This window comes from Kryptolebias marmoratus, linkage group LG7 (assembly GCF_001649575.2).
Source record: "Kryptolebias marmoratus isolate JLee-2015 linkage group LG7, ASM164957v2, whole genome shotgun sequence".
Classification (NCBI taxonomy): domain Eukaryota; kingdom Metazoa; phylum Chordata; class Actinopteri; order Cyprinodontiformes; family Rivulidae; genus Kryptolebias; species Kryptolebias marmoratus.
The window spans coordinates 8,225,929-8,246,844 of record NC_051436.1 but is presented as its reverse complement, the minus strand read 5'-3'; the positions used below and the strand labels follow the sequence as shown (position 1 = coordinate 8,246,844).

Genomic DNA, 20,916 nt, shown 5'->3' with positions numbered 1-20,916 from the left:
GGTTCAGGTGCAAGCCCAGAGCCAATTCTAGGGAAAATCCCTTCAGCAACAGCACATGGCACCTAGGCAGATAGTTGTCCTTATGCTTCACTTGTTCCATCATACAATATTAATTTTACAAAAACTGGAAAAAAGTGTTGGTGTCATTCAGGACATGGCAATCCTAAAAGTTATTTTGATTTGATTTTTAGGGCAACATTTAAAAAAAAAAAAAGTTCCTTTACTCAGCAAGGACGTTTCTAAATTCTAAATGACTTGTCCACAGAGAAACCCAGTTTTTTCCAAAACAATCATTTTTGTGGTTTCTAAAAATAACCTTGTAAACTGGCCACTGTTTCTAAAAATGTCTTAATCCCCGCAAAAACACCAAAAATAACCCAAAACATTTTAGACACCATGACAGGTCTGTTTGTGTGCTGTAACAATGCAACAAAAATACACCAAAAACAGGAAATGAAGAAAGAGCGTATGCATAAAGTTTGTGTACTGGGTGCAAAATGTAAACAACAAAAAGAAGAGGATGCCTTCGAATCATTAGTTTAAAGATTGTCATTTTTTTTGACCCAAAGGTTAAATTTCGGCATTTATTCACACTGGAACTTGTGTACTCAAAATCTTAAGGACATTTTAAAGAACACAAGCTACAAATGTTTTGGGAAAATCTTAATGGGTTTTTTTTTCTGTATGGTTTGGGTATTTCAGCATTTTTGTTACAATGTGTGAAAATTTTTCTAGAAATGTAAGATAAAAATAATTAAAAAAATATTTATCCAAAGTATTGTAGACTGCCTTTTTCAAAGAACAAAGTAAAAAAAAGTCAGGTAATAAAGATTGCAACAGGGCTGTTATTATTATTATTTTGGACCTTTATACTTTTGGATTGCCCATCATCAGAGGGCACATTTTGACTATTCAGCGTTAACATCAAAGTCCACTGGTTGCATAAAGCCCTTGTGGTGTTGATTATCTTAAATAGGGTTGATTTCTTTTCTTTGAGCATTCTGGGTCAATTAGGACTCCTTTTTAAAGTAATAAAAATGACTGACTGAGCAAAAGCACTGAGCTGTTCACTCCTGAAAAAACATGTTGGTACTAAAAGAATCTGAATCGAATAATTCAAAAAGCAAACAAAATGCTTCACTATGAAATTACTGTTTTATTTAAAAAAAAAAAAACTTGAAAATTTGTACGCAAAGGACAAATTGGTCTACTTTTTATTCTTTGTTGGATTTTTATAAGTGGAATACAGTGGTGCAAGTAGTTTTTTTTAACTATTTTTGCAATCAAACTGTATACTTTGTGCTTTTTAAATTAGTCACATATCAAAACATCCAGCTTGATCAGGAATAGTGTGCTATAAATTTTTGTATTTGTAGATGTTGTACTTTTTGAATTATTTAACTTTACCTACAAAAATTTTCCTATTGAAATACAATTAGATCTCTTCAGTTCCTTAAAATTTGCTTTTTAGCTTTTAACTACAGTTTTTTTATAATTTTGGCTTTTAGCTATGATTTTGCTAATTTTGGTTTGTAGCTAAAGTTTTGTTAATTTTAGCTTTTAGCTACTGTTTTGATTATTTTAGTTTTTGTTCTAAGAATTTAGTTAACAATTCTTTCTTTAACAAATTGTAGCAAAGTCCCTATCATTCATCATTGACACATTAGTATAGTTGATTTATTTTATTTTATTTTATTTTTTGAAACACACCGTGGACCTTTCTAAATTGAAAACATTTTTAAGTTCCAAAGATGCCACGAATTTTATGTGCCTGTCTTCTGAAAAATGGCTTGATACTCTTGGCCATTAAATTCTGTCAGTTCAGTCATTTAATAACTCTTGATTAGTTTATTTTACCTCATCTCATCATAAAGCTACATGTGCTCATGACTGCTGAAATCTGCAGCATTTTATGCTCGATTGTAATCCATCGTTTGCCGTTTGTAAAGTCGGAACTGCTTGTTTGCTATCGATTGTATTTACAGGGCTTCTGCATTTTACTCTGCATATCAGAGCGATTGTTTCCAAGTGCTTCCATGAATCAATGCTTTGCTGGATCCTGCTTTACTGACTGCATGTGGCTCAATACCACCAATTTATGTTTTAATTACAATGATCTATACGTTAGGAGCTTGGCTTCACTCGCACAATCAGCACCCACAATCCCAACAGCATTGAATGTATTTGTTGCTCACTGCTAAAAAGCAATAATGTTTTTGCTTGTGTATGTGTGAGTGTGTCTGTTGTTAGCAAAATATCTTATCAACCACTGGACAATTGTGAGTAAAACTCTCAAAGTAATTATTTTGACATATATCTGCAACTTTGACTTTTGAAATCAATCCCATTCAAGATGGCTGCCATAGCAAAGCAATCTCATCAAATGTAAAATGTCTCCTACTTAGTTAATTTGTTAGGTATTGACCAAAATGTGGTAGTAGCACAAATGCACAAATCGGCATGGTCACAACGCATGCTGGTTTGTGCATTTGCTGGGATGGTGCTCCTTTTCCAGCCATGGTGGAAGATACTGAATATTGTGCACGGTGGCAACAAAGTGAAAAATAATTCTTGAAAGCATAGCTGTCATTTTCATATTTACAGCACTGCAGAGACTTTTGCGAAGCCACAAATAAAAGAGCAAATTGTGGTACATTTTGATGACTTGCTATCAATTTTTGCTCACACGGAGTCGAACTGCAGAGCTCTGACATCCTTGTTGGACAATATGTGACTCCAGACTGGAGTTTTTCCCCCTTCCATGTTTGTTCTGTTGTTGTTTTTTTTGTTTGTTTTCTTTAGTTTTTTCTCTTCTGGTTGGCAGAGCTGTATATTATTTGATCACTTGCCATTAGAGGTGATTGCTTAACTCAGTATGCCATATAAGTGGCTTCTGGCAATCCTCAAAGCCATAAATTTTATTGACTCCTGTAATTAAGAGTGGATCAATAAAGGCAGTTGCTTTCACAGCTTCCCAGGACTGTAGTGGTCGGTGCTCCTCTACTGCTTTGTTCCATTACATGCCTTCTATATGGCGGCACATAAATGAGGCAAAGATGCAACAAAAAAGGTCTGTTAATATATCAGAAATGTATTATTGTGATATTGATGTCCAAAATATTAATATCATCAAGGTCTACAATAAATAGGCTATATTTCAAGTGCCACACATTCATTCACAGCACACCAATCTGATGGACTCCAAGCCCAGTTTAGATAATAGAGGTTGAGGTGCTGAAGCACACAGATTTGTGATGACAAAACAAAAAGATGAAACGAACATTCTGGAAGAAATGCATACTTCCTGCGGCCTTGAATGCTAAAGTTTTAAACAAAGATCTCGAGTGATGACTACTACTACAGGAAATTCCACTTTAACATTTGTAAAATTAGCTGAGTTATAGCTATTTTTGTGTTTGCCAAGGTCAGTTAGCTGTGGCAACCATTTTGAATCGGATTAACTCCAAAAGTGAATTAGTTGTAGATGTACGTGCAGGGATTACATTCCAAAAGTTTTGAAATGCGTGAACTAGTTCATGCTATTTTGCTGACAAACAAAAATGTTAACCCAGTCGAACCATGAATGCTCACTTTACATGCTGTCATATAAAATAGGAAAATGTAGGAAAATCACAACAGATATTGTTACTGCAATATTCATTAATATCACAACTGCACATTGTTCTGACTTCATGCTGTCCTAGTTCATGGTGCTTAAAGCAAACATATAAAGTAGCAATTTTTAACCACATCAATCTGAAATCAGGAGAACTGAACTGTTTCACAGAAAAAGACATCCTGATTCCCAGTTTGTTGTTTGCAGATGCTCCACCAGTAGCACCTATTAGAAAACAACAGGAAACAAAGGGAGCCATGTTGTGTTGCTGTCAGGTCTCTTCAGTTGATAGCTGTGTCTCTGACAGAAACGAATTCCTCCCCACTGTGTGCAAACAGCAGCTGGTGAAGACAACACGATGCCGAGGCCATGGAAGAGTGAGCCATCAAACCTCCGTTTCTGACAGCGTTTTGGTATGCCACGTTTCACGAGAGTCTCTCTGCTTTTATGGCGCATGAATCAATAATGATTGTGCTGTGTTCTCCCTGGAATGGCAGAAGCGTCCCCCGTGTGGAAATATAAAAAAAAGGGAGAAAAAGTCAGTGTGGAGGGAAGGATCAGGAAGTGCCCAGGAACTGGTGTGGGTGAAATGAATCCCAATTTCCCTGGAATTAGGAATAATTACCTGGAAATTGTTCTTTGCATATCATTTTTGGGAAGCAGCCAAAAAAGGGACTACTAAAATCAACAAAACGGAACATTTTTGCTGTCTTTAAGGGACAGTTGTGAACTTCTGAAATACAGTTTTGTGGTAAAGTTACAAATATGTGATTACAAGTTAAAAATGTTGCAAAATCATATGGGAAATGTGTTGCACATATGCCACATGTTAATTATCATCCACCGCCAACAGACAAAGGGCAAGCAATAATGTTTTTGCCTGTGTCCTTGTTTGCTTGTCTATTTGCAAAATATTTCGTAAACCAGTAGAAAAATTTTAATAAAACTCTGAAAGTAAGCCTTGGGTTTACATTTACAGCTGATTGTTTGGAGTCAGACATATTTAAAATGGCTGCGACAGCAAATCAGCCTTAGCAAGCACACACATAGCTATGTTAGACAATTTGACATTTGAACTAATATTTGGTGTGGTGGTACCTGAAAGTCATCCCTAAGACGTTCTCAGAGTGCTACACATTGTGTGGCTTCTTTGCTTACAACTTTAGCATTAACTGTTGGAGTCAGCTCTGTTCAGCTGTTAGCAAAATACCTTGTGAACCACTGGACAGATTTCAATCAAACTCTTATAAAGTAATCATTGGATGTGCATCTACTCTGTTCTCTAAGCATTAGGTGATTGCACAAAATTGTGCATAAGGATATTGTTAAAGATTGACCAAAATGGCGATAAATTTAACTTTGGCATAAATGGTGGCAGGTCATATGTCTTCCCTAAGTTAACATCTTTTCAGGTGTGAAGTTCATGTGATTTTTCTGTAGTGGAAAAAACCACATGGACTTGGAAAGTGCTACAACTAGCTGCTGCTTCAGCTGTTTCCACTTGCAAATAACTACAATTTTTTTGTAAAAAGTAATTGTAATTTAAAACTGATGGTGGTGTGAAAATTTACAAAATAGCATTTGCATGAAATTTTTTGAGCTTAGACTTGTTTTTAATATGGTAGCAATCCACTTAAGTCTTTGCCCCGCTTCATTTAGCTATTACTTGTCAATATGGTCAGAATTTATCTGTTTCTTCAAATGTAGGGTTTTTTAAAGGACATTCTATGACTGGGAGCATATCAATTGTTCATAGCCTTTCCACAGAACCGTGCTTCAAAAGAACTGAACTGTTGCTTTATGTGGGCAGCTTTGAAAGGCAATGCTGCACTTTGTTGTTGCTGACTTGTGTGCATAGAAGGTTTGAGCAAAGTAAATGATCTCCATCCTGTTAAGGACCTGATCCATAGAGGTATGTAAAAGAATAACTCCTTGACACAACAACCTTCACCCAGTCTGTGTAGCTTATTCCAGCTTCAGCTTAGATTTGTTCGAACATGCTGCTCTACCTGCTTTCAAGCAAACCATGTTATCAAAGAAAATCTCAACAACCTTTTCTCGAGCTCCATCAGGGTCTAATTCCAAACCTAGCTCTGATTCTTGTTTACTTTACCCTCGTCTGAAAAGCAAGGTGATTAGAAGTGAAGTCGAATAAAGCAAAACCACCAATTCACAACTGGATTCATTCCTAGCAGGACCTTGTTGAGCCCCCCAAAGCCTTGGCTACTTTATCAGCATGAGAGGATCAGGCAATCTCCCCCTTCCTCTTCGAACAGGCAGCAGCCCAGTGTGTTCCACGGTCTATGGTGTAATCTCTGTGGCTGTCGACAGATCTAGTGAGGGGTCAGCTGTGATAACAGGATCACTCAGGTGGAGACAGTTGGAGGGACAGAGGCTGAAAAATGAGAAATATGGGGGAGAGGTAAAGGAATTCTCCTGGTTTAGTCAGAATGCTGCCTCCCTTGAGAGAAAATATAAACAGTTGAGATAAAAAGAAAGGAAACCCTCTTCTATGGATTTTCTTATCAGGACACATTAAAATCATCTGGCCCTGATCTTAGAGCTAGGGAGATACTTTTTTAGTTATTTATTTTTAAACCGATATTCAAGTCGTAGTCAAAGGAGATGTTTCACACTGGATTTATAACCCACCAAGTGGAAAAAGACCCCTGTGAATAATTGTGGATTCTAGGAGCGTTGTGAAAACACGGAAAACGGAACAAAACTGATGAAAATCTGTTGTGCTGTTGTGTAAAGCACTGTTGTATTGATTTTGTTTGTTTTTTGTTTGTTTTTTAAAGCAAAATAGAGATTAAATAGGCTGTTTAACTATTGTTCATAGTCTGTGTAAATACACTGTTTTTGGTGACATTTAATGAAAATGTGGAAAGGTTAGTGTTTTTTTATGGTCTGTATGGTCAACTTCAGGATAACATTCAAGTGTGTATTCTGCTAAAATTTAAATAAGGTTTGTTTTTTTGGAAAGCAAAATAAGAGATGACTCAAGATTTCTGAGCACCACTGTGTGTCACATGTTGTTCACCTGAGGTTGTTTTTACCAAAACCATGTATTTCCAAGACCTGGTGTGAACTAGATTATAGTCCAGTCTACACTACTTTGGATATTTTTAAGAAATGGAGATTTTCTGTTGCTTTTGCAATCTTTATCTACACTCAAACTTAGTTTTTGTTGGGGAAAAAAACATATCAGATAAATAAATAAATTGGTTTGGTATATCCATGTAGATTAAGATAAAAACCTTTTTTTAAAAACAATGAGGTAGCATCCTAATTTATGCATTTCACTAACAATTTGTGCCCCAAAAACTACCACAATAGTGATTTTTTTTTTGTTGAATTTCTCATTTAAATTTCATCCTGTCATCATCAGACTTTGTTTGTATGCTAAAATGATTAATTACTGAGTGGAAACCGTAAAGGTTATTAAAGAAAAACTCAGTTTGGGAACGATCTTTGGTAAAGCTAAGCATGTTCAAGATTTTAAAATAAGGTGTTTTAACTCGTGTTGGAGCTTGAATAAGTTGAAAGGGCCACACTAGATCATGCCCACATGCAAAGGTTTTCCCACCTTCAAACTTGTGGCAGCTATGCTGGAAATATTAGTCATTGGACAACAATTCCAGTTATCAGTTATTCATTCAGGTGAAGAGTTTTCGTCTTTTAATTTGATCACTTTCTGCTTTTGTGTCAAGCCTCAGATAATTTAGTATTTGTAGACAGTGCTTTAAGCTCAGAGAAACAGAGATTCTGTTTCTAAGAATTTTGTCTCATCTTCCAAAATAGCAGAAGAAAACAAAAAAAAAAAAAGATCCAACAGTGAACAAAGTAAGTCAGTGATGAAAATAATTATTAGCTGGAGAACAATGTGGGGAAGGCTTTGGAGCCAAATGTAATAAAACAGCTTTGTCTGAAAGAAGTAAGATTATGTCAAAGCTATTGTAATGGAAATAATAGGAAATCCAATATTTGGATACAAACCAAGCCTCTTTTGACAAGACTGGATGTCTAACAAAGCGAGAGGGGCACCCTGGTGAGGCTGTTTTGACCTCTGTTGGCTTGTCTCCCTTTTGCTGCATCTATATCAGTCTGACTTGGCATCCTATTAAAACTGCAGAGAGGGGAAAAAAAGAGCATCATAAATAGTGGAAAAAATTGAAAGGTGAGAGGTTGCAAAAGTCTGAGGAGTTACAGTATTAACGTTATTCTTGGACATCTCATAGAAGCCATTACTCACGCCCTGTCACACATGTTAACATATGCAGAAAGTTTTACAAACATGTTTGGTATGCACACTGACGCGACAACATTCATATACTCCTATCTTTTTTTTTTTTATTCTGTCTCCCTGACATACACACACACACACGCTGAGAAGCAGCATGGTAGGCAGTGACACAAAGCTAATGCCTTGTCACACAGGCTGTCAGCAGATTAGCCAGTGGATTACACCCGAGCCATTAGATGTGCACCGAGCGAAAGGCCACAAACATGGCAAAGAGAGAGCAGGAGAGGAGAAAACAACGAGGCAAAAATGGCAGCAAACAAACCATACTGGAGCAGAAAGCCTCGAAATAGCTGATTTAAAATAAGAAAGATTAAATCAGGAGAGGACTAGTCACATAGTGAAAGTCAAAAGAATTAGTAGTGGGACTCAGAAAAGAAAGATGTATGGAAAAAGAGAAAAGGGCAAGTGAATTTGCTGTGAGATCAATGATAATTATGCAGACAGGACAGAAAGGTAAATAAGAAGGGTAAACAAAAAATAAATAATGGTGAGAACAGCATGGAGAGAAAGGAAAGAAGGGTGTAGACATAAAAAAAGAAAAGGACTCAAACTACTTTGCAATAAAATAAAATAATGGTGCCCCAAAAAAGCAACTTAATAAAGTGTAGAGGGGTTACATTTTAAATTTATATAAAACAATAATAATTTTGCATTCTAAAACTATATATATATATATAAAAACTGAAAAGTCTAGCCTGGAAAAGTAACATTTGTGTAGGAAGTCTGTCTACATGTTCATATATGCAAGTAAGTAGTATTATTATTTGATGTGATTTCTGTATTTTATTCAAATATAAGATCTACTGCTAACTGCTGTGCTGTATAATTTAGCTAAATGTAAGACTAATTGTAATGTTATACGTTTAGGCTAACAGGAATGCTATATGATTAGAGTCATTGAAATGCTTACTGTAATTTATGTATGATTTTAGCTCACTGCAATGCAGTGTGATTAAACTAACTGCAATTCTGTTTTGCTAGCCATATATGTGTGGCAATAATGATGAATAGGTTTTATTTCCACTTCTGTTTTCTCAACTTGTGAGGAGAGTTCAGTTAGTTTCAGTTCATAAGCCCCTCTTTCCCTACCCCCTACCACCACTCAAACCCCCTTTCACAAAACCACTTTTGAAATGTAATGACAAAATTGTCAGCTGAATTTGCCTGTTGAGGCGTAAATGTTCAGCATGTTTGTGTTTATACAACTCTGAAAGAGAACATGTCAAGCTAACAGGGGCAAATGCAAAATGCTGAAATTCATTTACTTGTGACATTTGCTGTGCTAAAAATCACACATAAGGTATTTGTTTCATAAGTCAGCTGCTGGTGTGATATGATTGCCTAGCCATATACTTAACAGCCATTCTTTCTGATTGATCTGCATCTGTACATTGAATATATGTATGAATGCATTAGCATGATTAGCATTACTGTGAGTTTGCTTGAGTTTGACAGTAAGGCTGATGTCATTCAGGACATTTAACTGGTTGAGTGATCTTGATGTCTGCTGTGGAACGACTGAGTCTGAGAAGTACCTGTGGGATGTGTGGGAAGGTGGGGGGACTAAAAGTGTGAATGCCCATAGGATGTTTAGACAGATTATCATAATAAGCTTTTGTGTGCATGAATTCTTCATGTGAACATACATATGTACATAGACCTATGTGTGCAAGAAGAATAACTGAAAATGAAGAGAGTCAAGGAGCAGCTAAAGAGTACAGAAGATTTATAAATAATCTAAGACTTAAGTTGTATTTGCACATTGATGGGCTCGCAGTTCACAGCCTATAAACACTAATTCCACACCAGCATATCCATAGCTATCTCTTGTGGGAGCCATTCCACCTTTTAAACCCCGTCTCACTCAAAGCGGGCCCAGATGTAAGTCAAGAGGCTGCTTTGGATTAGCCAGAGGAAAAAAAAAAAGCTCATTTCCTTTTGCTATTTTATGAGCATTTAATTTGAAACAATTAAGATATTACAGCGCTGTGGATTCACTTCACAGAGTGACAGCTGGGAGCAATCCCATAAACCCCTGAGCCAGGGAATGAGGCACCTTGCTACTTTTTTTTTTTTTTTGGTTTACCCACCCCCTCTGCTTCCCTCTTCTTCCACTCCCTGTTTTTTCATGGCATTTCGCACAAAGTTTTGTTCAGGTGAATGTACTACCTTTGCCTCAACTAGCCCGGATGACGTCAGCAGGTCTTAAATACTCCGGTTGGCAATAATGATGGAAGGCCTAATTTTTCAAGACTTAAAGGGAAGAAGTGAGCTCAGAGGATGTTTACCTTCTGGTCTGCTTTTTTCCATCAACATTTATTGCATTACTGAATTTATAGCTTGAACTCCATGACTCATCTTTTGGGGGAATGAATGAGTGAGAGGCTAACTACAGGGGGCAGCAAATTGTAAGCAATAATGTAGACATTTTCCCTTGTTGTAAACATTATGAACAGTACTTTTTTTTTTTGACACATCTAAATCTGACCAGGTTTTTTCACATGTTTTGGCTGATTTTACAAACTGTTAAATAAAAATAAATCACAGCCCATGTCCTTTGTGTCCTACACTTAAGTAACTCTGCCACCCTCCCTGACTTTGAATGGGAGCTAGTTTTGTCAGCTTTCACCCATCAATTCAGGTCCTCCCCTCCTACCTTCCACACTGGCATAGAAGGGCATCAGAGGTGTGAAATTGATGAAGGTGCGCTTGTGAAAATACCAGCAGGGGTTCACTGGTCAGGGAAAGACAGATATTGTGTGAGGGAGTATATTTTAGTTTGGAAGAGGGGTGACAGGTAGGAGTGGCAAACACTCCTTTTCATGAACACTGAACTGTAAAATGGAGGACCCAGCGCAAACAATGGCCATGATCAATCGGCTATGGCAAAAGGCTTCTTGTAAACGGCAAACATGCTGAAAGAGAAGGGAAAAAAGAAAAGGGAGGGAGACGGAGAGACATTTTTAAAAAATGCATCCAGAAATGAGGTAGGCATCATCATTAATTTGGGAAGAGGCCTAGAAAGTAAGGTTAGAGAATGGGTAAATAAATAAGCAAGTGAGATGAAATGGCTTCTGAGCAATGTATGCAGCTTTTAAATAAATGAAAGGTCAATAATGGAAATGGGAAACAGAGAGAGCAAGGGTTTATAATTTTTTTTCCCTAATACACCTGTTCAGGCAGAAAAAAAACAGCCCTAAAACCCAATACAAAAAAATCTAGATATACATAAATGAAAGCAAATAATATGTATGTTGTCACTGCAAAACATTGCTTATTAATGCTGTATCCCAATTCATCATGTCCCCCTCCTCCATAGCCCCTCCCAGGGATGTAGGAAGACGGGGCTGTTAGATAATTTCAACATAAATGTTCTACAAATCCAGTTTTCTTTGCAAAGTACTTTTAAAGCTAATACCAACAGCAGGTAACATTGCTTTCAGTATTTTAGATCTGTTCATAAGGAAAACAGAAATTTCTTTTATCACTGTAACAACTAATTTCTAGTATTTATACGATATTCTCAGCAACATCATTACTGAATCCACGTAACATACTCTACAATACTGCTTTACCAAAATGGTTGCCCTGTGGCAAAAATAGCTTATTATTCAGTTAAGTTGCACTATCCTTCAGCCTCCTCAGAAGGGGTGGGCTACAGCTTGCCCAGACTAAAGACATATGGGGCTTCACCCTGGAACAAGCATGGGGTTGAGGCCAGTCGGCAAGCATCTTGTTCCGGGGTCTTTCCTCATAGGATCTGACTAAAGACAACCCAGTTGAGCTTCATAGACCACCCTCTTTGTCCCAACACATTCAGAATGCACTGTAAGAAACCAGTGCATTGTGGACTAGTCCAATCCCCGGTTATATATAAAAAAAAAACTTTTTAAAATTTTATAAAACATAAGTCATTTTAACTTATGGTTAAACAATTAGTTGTATTGAATAACAGCCATAAAACATTGCCTTTTCTACCAACAACATTAGCCAACTCTGTGTAGTCTTGTTTATTAGAAAGATCACTTCTGATTTGCTTTTCTGGTGAACTTTTTCATTCCTTAAGCTCTACCTCTAAAGCTGCAATGGCAAGGCCGATTGTCTTGATACTGGAGGCTACTTTATGCATATACATGCGCACAGAGCATACAGAAAACATGTTCATTGTGTTGAGATGATTTGTATTTGAATGGAAACAGCACATAATATACCTCAAAAGCAGAGCAATCAGTGCATCAGTACAGTATCCATGGTGACAACTGTTTGCCCCTTATTCCTTCCTTAATAGGTAGCACTCTCCACAGCCGAAAAGTGACTTCATGCTGATTGAGTGAGGTGCAAATGTGCAAAGATCAGTTTATGAAAAGGCCCTTCTCATCCATTTTGATCCGTTCACTTTCACTCTCCTGATGCTTCCTCTTTCTCCACCTCAGTTGTGTGACCATACTATTGATGCATCAAACCAACCGAAAACAGGAATACAAATCCGAGTTGTTTTGGTGGACAGATGTCCTGAGCCAGGTTCCACAGTGTGACTCTGTCAGGCTAGAGTTGACTCAATCTGTCTAAACCTCTTCCCCTCATTGCCTTTATCTCTCTCTTTGTCTCTGCGCGCAGGCTGCTGCACACCATGGCTGCTCGTGCCATCCCAGTTGATCTCTTAATGGACCTAATTGCTTTTCAGCTCATTGCGCCCCCATGCCTAGCACCGAACTAAATCAAACCAAGGTCCAATCCACTAGCCTCATCACAAATCTGACTCTACTTGACATCATAATAAGGTGATATTGACTACTCGTGACTCACAAGTTCCAGAGAAGATGAGTAAGCATTTGGCACTTGTCATGGCTTGCCTTGTGACAGGCAGAACTTTTCGGGTCATACAAGAGTTCATGTAACATCTTCCTATTGTAGGCATCTCACTGTCAATGTACTGGTGAGTTTCTCTGTGACAGCCAATATTTTATGCAGTATTACACTCAGAAAAATGAAATATGAGTAAAACAAATAGATTCTTGCCCTTCAACATACTATGTAGTCATGTCTGTGTTTTTGTTGCATTTACTTGGCATTTTGATGACATGTAGTGTTTTTTTAAGCTAATCAAACATAAACCAGAAGCCCTGCAGTGAGCTCTTCTGTACTGAGGCTGGCAGCACTGACATTAAGACCTAATGAACCACTTCAGGATTCAGCTGCCCAGGTCCAACACTGCTAAATTGCATAATATATTTAAGAATATATGTATTTTTGCTTTTCTCGCCAGTTTGAAGTCAGCATGATAACAAGTGAATGTGTTGAGTCATGTGTTATGTCATAAATTGACACTAATTTTAGATCTAATTATTCCTGAGATTAAATTTAAAGCTACAACTTCAAAGAGCAGGCCGTTTTAAAAGATATTTTATTTTAAGCAAATGTACCCTAAGTTAGAAAATCTAAAGGAAATATAGAATAAACACCAGCTATATTTAATATTATTGTAAAGTAATTTTTTTTTTGTGTACGATATTAGTTTTCTGTCCTGATTTTTGGAAAGTACTGTTAGGAGTATGATAGCTAATGTTACTTAGATAATTAGAGGAGTTATTAGCTAGTTGTAAACATTTATCTCAATAGTGTTAACCTTAAAAAACAGTGATGGGTGGCACTGTTTTGATAGACAAGCCATGACAACTTGGCGGCTGTTTTAAAGTTCAGGAGAAATCCTGACCATCATGCATAACTAACTGTGCTACATACTCCATGGTTGAAGAAGACCCACACCATCTCTGGCGTCCCATTAAAATGAATGTATGCTACAAGAACTACATTATGACTGAAAATTTGAATGATTCTGACACTGACTTTTTAAAATTGTTGTATACTTTGAAACCGGCACCTAAAGTTTAAAACATACCCATTTTGCCACCAAAACATTGACCAGTCAGGGCATGGACAAAGAACATCTTAGACTCTCCTGGGAGATTTCATAGTAGAAAGTGTATCTCACTGTACCTGTTATACCTGTTGTACCGGTCATAATGTTATGATTAAATGGTGTGGAGAAAAAATTCTAAGCAGATTCTAAGCAGATTTTTATGTGGTATTTAGAACATAAAATCTAGGAATGTTTTTCTTCTAATGTGGCTGTAGCTCATTTTGTCCTGATCCAGTTTAAATGAGTTTTAAAGTACAGTCTGGCTGTGATATGTAATCTTATGACGTTATGACTATTTTTAATTTAAAGTATGATTAATCATACCAAGTTTTTACTTGCTGCCATGAAACAATAATCCTAGGCTCAGGAAAGTCTCTGGAGGAGCCATTTGAAAGCATGCATGGGGTTAATTTCATGTTCTTTCCTTAAAAAGAGATTGAAGCATGTTTGCCTTGGGGGACATGTGAAACAACAGTGTAGTCCTAAAATTATATAGGTCAGTAAGTGATATATATGTATGCTTTAACCAAGATTGGGTAAAACTAACCAAATTTACTACTACTTTGTTTTCAATGAAGTTTATCAAGCAAATCTTCCAGTTTTAATGAACCGTTAATTGTTCAGGAATTCATGACTGTTTGTTTCGCAATCCATCATGACTGACAGAAACCATGAAAAAAACAGATGAGTGTTGGATGTCTCAGCCAAGTACTAGACTTGGGTGTTGGCCTATATTTTTCATGCCTTGGAGACATGTCTAAGATCACCTTGGCATTTGTTGCGTTTACCCCCTTCCCCATGCCCCACCTCACCCCATCCTTTTCTTCTTCTCTTGACTGCTTGGGCGATGGCCATAAACAAGTCAATCTCCATCCGTCTCAACACATTGGATTAGATTTATCCGCTTAAGATAGATTGTTATCCCAAAGAGCACGAGTCTCGCTTGATGGGGAAATTAATTTTACAATGACTGGTTTACTTGATCAGGGTTGCAGGGGGAGGTAGGGACTATAAATGTATCATCCCTGGGGAGTGAGGGGAGCAGAAAGCAACAATCCCTGTTTTTCGGTTCAGACAAGTTGTCCCCCTTCTTATTATACATGGTGTTGTCTTTGGGTCACAAAGACGAGAGTAATGACTTGACTGACAGTCATTTGTAAAGTGCCAAGAACTTGTCAAGGGTGAAAAGGCCTCCACCCCAGGCTATAAGAAGATTGACAGTGAGAGATATTTTATTTTTCACATCTGTCAGTCTAACATGAGAAGTGGGATTGTCCATTTTTATTTGAAAAACATAAATTGGTTGCATGATCACATCCACAAAGCAGGAGTCAAAATATTGTTTGTTAGGGAAAGAGAGAAAGAAAAATCTCTGTAAAGTAGCGATCAGTACTCTAAAATATAAAGCCTCACACTGATACAGCAGTTATCGGATTGACTTACAAAGAAACTGACCCCCGTCTGTTGAGCAACAAAATCCAGTCTGAGCCTGTAGCAGCCCTCTGCAGATTCAGCTGACTAGCATTAGTAAGAACCTCTATAAGGTGGCATTCAAACCTTTGTGTTTTGGCTATTGAAAGCCAATTGTAAATACAGTGAAAGGGGAAAAAATAATTGCAAGACTGTTAAAGTAATAAGAAAATACAGTGCTAATTAGTTTTGTGAAGTCAAAATAATCTCTAAAGGCTGACTGTGTCGGCAGGTACTCGGGGAAACACAAACATCAAAAGATTTTCCTACATTATTCATACAAAGAGTATGCATATTGATAACCTTTGGCATTCTTTGCTGCATTAGAATCATATTTACATAGTAACTCCGTGCTATACTTTAGATGACCCCTCAAATGCATAAAAGTAAACGTGCACAAGATGAGGCCGTATATCAAACACTCTTAAGTCACATAATACTAATGGACTGCCATTGTCCTACAACAAATGCAATGCTTTCCAAGATACTTTTTAATTGAGTTCTAGTCTGTCAAGAGAATTAGGAAAACTGCAAGTGATAATTCGTATTACCATCTTACCAATGAAGTGTTCTACTTTTGGGCTGTTCTTATTCAAGGACCTCTGATGTCTTAATGATTATGTCCTATTTCAATCGTGATAAGTCAAGGTCTAAACGAGTGGTTACCAATGTTTGGACACCACTGTTGATTGGGATACACAAAGTGTGGGGTCTGTAGATGATCCTCCAAGATTAGGTTAAATTTTAACATTCTTTTGAACAGACTATTTTTACAAGTATTTTAACAAAAAAAAACTGAAAATCTAAAAACAGTGGTCATAAATGATGAAAATGTGCTTTTGAGGCTCTGTCATTTATTCTTTTTTCTCTTATTAGCATTCTTTCTATACTTCACACAGTGATAGGGTTGCATGTGTCAGGCAGTTGTTTTGTTCATAGGAAGCTGAAGCCTTCATAAATGATTGGACATGTATATCCAAAGCAAATTTGTACCATTAAAAATAAAGGAAATTTAAAACAACTTCGTCCAACCTCCTCAAAATGTGCACACCATTCAGAATTGCTGTTATTTTCAGCATAACAGAGGCGATATTCCTACTTAACAACATGTCTAGAAGCATTGTATGGTAAAATAATGAAATAATAACTGGTAAAACTAGCCTTTCTTATAGAAATGCACATCACCTGGCTCCTTGAATGCCAAAGTTTTAAAGAAAATTTTTGTGTGATCTGTTAGCACTCAAAGGAATGACTCTCAGGAATGACCACACCAGATTTTAGCTCGGTATGTATAAATGTGCTTGCTAAGGACATTTGGTTGTGGTGGCCATCTTGAAATTGACTCCAAAAGTTAATCAGTTGTAAATGTACATCCAATGGTTGCTTTTGTGTTGGTAAAATCTGTTCAGTGGTTCATGAGATATCTTGCTAACAAATAAACAAAAGCAAATATGCATTTCATGGCAGGGTGCTTATAAATGCATAGAAGTGACAGTTCATGTAAGATACCCACCTGCTGGAGTATAGCAGCGTGTGGACTACTGACTAAACAGTGCGAGGGGCGAGGAACAGACAAATTCTTCTATGGAAGGAATTTTGTGTTCAGGATTAAAAGATATATCTGTATGCCACTTGGACTCTGAAATATTTGTGTTCAGACTTGTCCGGATTCAGAGCTTTCACCGCAAATCCTTCCCTTGCCCCCATTTATCAACAAGAGCAGCTGGATTACTGGTAATAGGCTATAAAGTGAATTTAAATCTAATCACTTATGTCATCCTATTCTACAGGAGACTTTTGCTGATAGATTTTTTTAAGAAAAGAAAATGTCTTTGTAAGCTAAAATTCTCTAAAATCTTTTGCAGTGTTGATTTTTTTTTTTTTTGCATATCTCATTTAAAACTCCCCAGCCTGTGCTTCTGTTTTTTTTTTTTTTAAAGGAATATTTTCCAAACAGTTGCTGTTGTGAAAGTCTGCAAAACACCCAGCAGCTTTAATCTGCAGTACATTCTGCCTTCAGACAAAACCATCTCTCTCCCACAGTGCTTTCTCATAACCAGCGGTCAAGGGCAATAGTTCACTCAAGAGTAATTTTATCAAGTTTCTCCATTGTTCATTGTCAGAAACCCAACTATTTTTTTCTGGTCTAAGAATCTACTTGTGCAGCGTATCAGATTCTGCCCTTAGAAAATGGATCTGGGTATAATTTACAGGTATAATTTCCCATCACAGTTACTCAATCAGATGCCTTGACATGGCTTAGTGCAGGTATGAAAACAGATCTGCTGACTTTAGGAGCCTGTCTCTCTCTGCCTCTCAGAGAACTATTGTTGGATGCTCGATGTTTGTGTCTTCAAGGCCAGGTTGTTCATCACAGGGTTTGGGCTGCTGCCATAAAAGCAACTTTTCTCAAAACACAATTGGTTATAGTCATCTGTCTCCCTGGGCCAGTGCTGTTATTTTTCTCCAACCCCACATCAGACAACCATGCACTTGACTGTGTTATCATGAGCACGATTATCCCCAAGGTAATGTTTATTCTATGTGAATGTGCATGTATCCTGTCTTAGAACAATGATTAAAAAAAAGGTTTGATCATTACATGTAAAATATGAATTTACTTATCAACAGACTGACCTTGAGGAGCACAAAGCAGAACAGATTTCCCACAAAAAGACTAAAGCAATGCGATTGATAAAATGCACAAAATGGCAGATGAAATACCTCCCAAAGAGACATGCATGCACATTTAAGCCCACTTTGACAACAGAATCAATACAAATGTCCCTACAGGGATTTTCACTGTGTCTGTAGCTTTTAGTGATGGGGTTATTGTGACCTTAATGCAGGAGGTGGCAGTTTTTAAATGGTTGGACATTACTTTAACTAACCAACAACATAGTCTCTTTTTGCCAGGTTTTTCCTCTCTTGTGCATAGAGATTGGTGGTGATTTCTTTTGAATTATTTAACTACTACATAAATGCTGCATGTACTTTGGCTGTCACCGTGTGCAACTTTATTGTTAGTTTTATTTTTGAAGGGAAATTGTTACTAGTTATTTATTTATAGCCAGGAACAGTACAAAAAGCCCTGTTTTACGCAGTAAACAATGTAACCATTGCTTTGCCCCTAGGACTTCTAGCCAATGGCTAATTTCCAGTCTTTGACCCTTATTAGGCTGTTAAAGAAAGCTAAAGCTTCCTAAACTACTAATACAAAATGTCTAATCTTCTACAACAACAGAAAAGGTGATTAGATGAAACTTTGTCTACCATGAGCTCTTGATCACCCATTGTACTGATAGAGGGATGTCAGAAGATAAACAGAACCCTTGCAAAGTGAAATTTACAGGATCAGTCGCTTTCCTTTGTTTTGGTCTTTTTGGAAACCATGTCTGAAGGTTGAATGGTTCCATTTTAGTAAATGGCCATCATTGTAGGAAAGCATAAAGCACTAGAGGACATACTCCAAAGTGTGTCAGATTAATTTGTTCTGATCCAACCCCAGTTGTAGGTAAAACGGTTTGCTCCACTTGCACCATTAATCATGTACCAACAATAATTATTGTGTACCACACGGCTGCATGTGTACCCTAAAGTCTTAAATGCATCACTTTTTGGTCTTTAAGGTAGTGTACACCCGCATTTCATATGTGCATACCTGGAAAACTACTAGAGTATACCCTTTCAAACTGCGTCATTTGATATAGTTCAGGAGTGAGCTACTGTAGCCTTCAGTAGATCTTTTTCCTTTTTTATATGCCAATGAGAATACCATGAATGAGGCATTATTTTCTACTATGGTAAGAATACAATACAGCTAACTATCCTTATAAAATCATGTATGAGCTCAAAATTTCACTTGAAGCAAATAAATTAATGAAAGACAAACTGAATGCTTTCCAATTAAACATCCTCTCTGTATCACAGCCATAAACACAGCAGTTGTATCCTGAATATTTATAGTGGTGCGCCTGATGTCAACCTTCTGTTTGCTTTTTTGTAAACTACATTTCTATTGGTTACGTAGTGTACTGCCTCCTGTCCTTTTGGAGAATATTGCACCAATGTAAACATCAAATATAAACGTCTTGGCCACTTGCTCAGGTTCAAGCGCAGTCGGCGCGACTGTAACTGAGCCTGTAATTGTTTGGCGCAAACCACCACTTCGGAATGGTCGAAATGTCCCTTTAACACAAAATGCAGCTGTGTACAAGTTCACATTCCTGCTGAGGAATTTTCGGGGTGGTGGTGATGCAGGTGGTGCGTGTGTGTTTGGACGGGGTGGGGGGGGGACGACCAGAGTGACGTCACCCCATCCTATCAAACATTCAAACACACACTCAGACAAACACACACACACACACACACTTCGTGGCTCGTGTTCGGGTCTCAGCAACAAAAAAAAAAAAAAAAAAAAAAAAAAAAAAAAAAAAAAAAGAGGGAGAGAAAGAGGCAGGCAGGGAGAGTGAGGGAAGGTGGGAGGGCTGTGTGTCCCAGTCACACCGCACTCTCTCCAAACACAACCACAGTCTCGCCACGTTCAATCCAGAGAAGACCTAACGAGCAACAACAACAACCAGAGAATCCGTGACACGCGCCGCATGCGCGCGCCGGTCCCCGACGCTTCAGTGACGGACAACTCGAAGGAAGAGACGACCAAAAAACAAACAAACAAACAAAAGAAAAAGGAAAGAAGAGGAGCCTGAGAAGGGATTTTTTTTTCTTTCTTTCTTTTATTTCTCCTTGCCTTGGCGTTATTTTGACATTCCTCTGGACTCGGCTGCCATTAACTGGATGTAAAAACAAACTCCACTTCTGCTGACACTCGAAGAAAAAGACTAAAACACGCCGAGAGGAGCCGAAGTTTGACAGCAAAATGGTGACAAGGTAAGCCCGTGAGTTTGTTGCGCTGCTGCAGTGATCTCAGGTGCCTTTGTGAAGTTGGTCCAAACATCTTTTAACACTCATTTACCCTCTTCATAAATACAAGCCGAACGCCGGAGTGCTTAAGGATTTATTTCCGTTTTACTCCCGGTTTATCACCCAGTTATATTTGCGCGGAGCATTAAAGATGTCACGCAGGAGCTAGACGTAATGTATTACAGTAAAGAAAAAACAAAAAAACAAAGCGCAAACAGCAGCTTAGCAGCTCTAATATCTTTATCATGATGTGTTTGCGTTCAGACGAGGCAATATTATTAAAAATATCCCAAACAGGAGCAGTTCAGGCGTTTATTTTAAGCTCTCTTTAAGCTGTCATGCAAATCCAGCTCGTACACTGCATCCTTTTAGAGTTGAAGAAGCCTTCCCAGGGACTGGATTGTGAAGAATTTTTCAAAGTGCATTCCTGCAGGTCTCCAGAGATCCCTCTCGCCTTATTTTAGAACACGTTTCTTTATTTTTGGTGGGGGTGGTGGTGGTGGGGCTTTAAAGTTGACTCTACTTCTTTAACATCAAGCTCGTGGATATTTCAAAGCCCCACAATGCGTCTGACTGAGTGGAGAGTCTCGCAAATGTACTGTCAGGTGAAAGTGAAGATTTATCTCCACCTGTGCTCCGTCAGTGCGCCTGTTGAGCCACTAGGGGACTCATTGTTCCCAA

General features: G+C 37.7%; 1 protein-coding gene across 41 annotated transcripts in view; it reads left to right on the top strand.

Annotated features, from left to right (window-relative positions):
* Window positions 1–20,916, top strand: part of LOC108234849 (protein tyrosine phosphatase receptor type D) — a 441,438-nt gene that overhangs the window by 270,291 nt on the left and 150,231 nt on the right. The window contains exon 1 of one of the 41 annotated variants that reach the window (XM_017414349.3): window positions 19,766–20,202. The exons of the other annotated variants lie outside the window; for them this stretch is intronic. The gene's annotated coding sequence lies outside the window, so the exon portion shown is untranslated. Of the gene's footprint in view, window positions 1–19,765; window positions 20,203–20,916 lie in introns of those variants that run through there. 41 annotated transcript variants of the gene reach the window in all.